Below are 1,830 nucleotides of genomic sequence, written 5' to 3'. Positions count from 1 at the left end.
TCTTTGACTTTTTAAATGAACTGTATGCTAACATAAAGAGGCTAAGGACCATATCGTCACATGGTTGTTTTTAATGTTTATTTTTTATTTCACCTTTATTTAAACATGTAGGCCAGTTGAGAACAAGTTCTCATTTACAGCTGCGACCTGGCCAAGATAAAGCAAAGCAGTGCGACAAAAACAACAACACAGAGTTACACATGGGATAAACAAACTACAGTCAATAACACAATAGAAAATCTGTATACAGTGTGAGAAAATGAAGTAAGGCAATAAAGGCCATAGTGGCAAAGTAATTACAAGTTAACAATTAACACTGGAGTGATAGATGTGCAGATGAGGATGTGCAAGTAGAAATACTGGTGTGCAAAAGAGCAGAAAAACAAATATGGGGATGAGGTAGGTGGGCTATTTCCAGATGGCCTGTGTATAGCTGCAGCGATCGGTAAGCTGCTCTGACAGCTGATGCTTAAAGTTAGTGAGGGAGATATGTCTCCAACTTCAGTGATTTTTGCAATTCGTTCCAGTCATTGGCAGCAGAGAACTGGAAGGAATGGCGGCCAAAGTAGGTGTTTGCTTTGGGGATGACCAGTGAAATATACCTGCGGGAGCGTGTGCTATGGGTGGGTGTTGCTATGGTGACCAGTGAGCTGAGATAAGGCAGAGCTTTACCTAGCAAAGACATATAGATGACCTGGAGCCAGTGGGTTTGGCGACGAATATGTAGCGAGGACCAGCCAAAGAGAGCGTACAGGTTGCAGTGGTGGGTAGTATATGGGGCTTTGGTGACAAAACGGAGGGCACTGTGATAGACTGCATCCAATTTGTTGAGTAGAGTGTTGGAGGCTATTTTATAAATGACATCGCCGAAGTCGAGGATCGGTAGGATGGTCAGTTTTACGAGGGTTTGTTTGGCAGCATGAGTGAAGGATGTTTTGTTGCGAAATAGGAAGCCGATTCTAGATTTAATTTTGGATTGGAGATGCTTTAATAGGAGTCTGGAAGGAGAGTTTACAGTCTAGCCAGACACCTAGGTATTTATAGTTGTCCACCTATTCTAAGTCAGAACTGTCCAGAGTAGTGATGCTAGTCGGGCGGGCAGGTGCGGGCAGCGATTGGTTGAAGAGCATGCATTTAGTTTTACTAGCGTTTAAGAGCAGTTGGAGGCCATGGAAGGAATGTTGTATGGCATTGAAGCTCGTTTGGAGGTTAGTTAACACAGTGTCCAAAGAAGGGCCAGATGTTTACAGAATGGTGTCGTCTGCATAGAGATTGATCAAAGAGTCACTCGCAGCAAGAGCGATATCATTGATATATACAGAGAAGAGAGTCGGCCCGAGAATTGAAACCTGTGGCACCCCCATAGAGACTGCCAGAGGTCCGGACAACAGGCCCTCCGATTTGACATACTGAACTCTATCTGAGAAGTAGTTGGTGAACCAGGCGATGCAGTCATTAGAGAAACCAAGGCTGTTGAGTCTGCCGATAAGAATGTGGTGATTGACAGAGTCGAAAGCCTTGGTCAGGTCGATGAAGACGGCTGCACAGTACTGTCTTTTATCGATGGCGGTTAAGATATCGTTTTGGACCTTGAGCGTGGCTGAGGTGCACCCGTGACCAGCTCGGAAACTGGATTGCATAGCGGATAAGGTACGGTGGGATTCAAAATGGTCGGTGATCTGTTTGTTAACTTGGCTTTCGAAGACTTTATAAAGGCAGGGCAGGATGGATATAGGTCTGTAACAGTTTGGGTCTAGAGTGTCACCCCCTTTGAAGAGGTGGATGACCACGACTGCTTTTCAATCTAGAATTCTCAGACGATACGATGTA

Source organism: Salvelinus alpinus, chromosome 13, assembly GCF_045679555.1.
Source record: "Salvelinus alpinus chromosome 13, SLU_Salpinus.1, whole genome shotgun sequence".
NCBI classification, from domain to species: domain Eukaryota; kingdom Metazoa; phylum Chordata; class Actinopteri; order Salmoniformes; family Salmonidae; genus Salvelinus; species Salvelinus alpinus.
The sequence above is the reverse complement of the archived record's forward strand: the minus strand, read 5'-3'. Positions refer to the sequence as shown.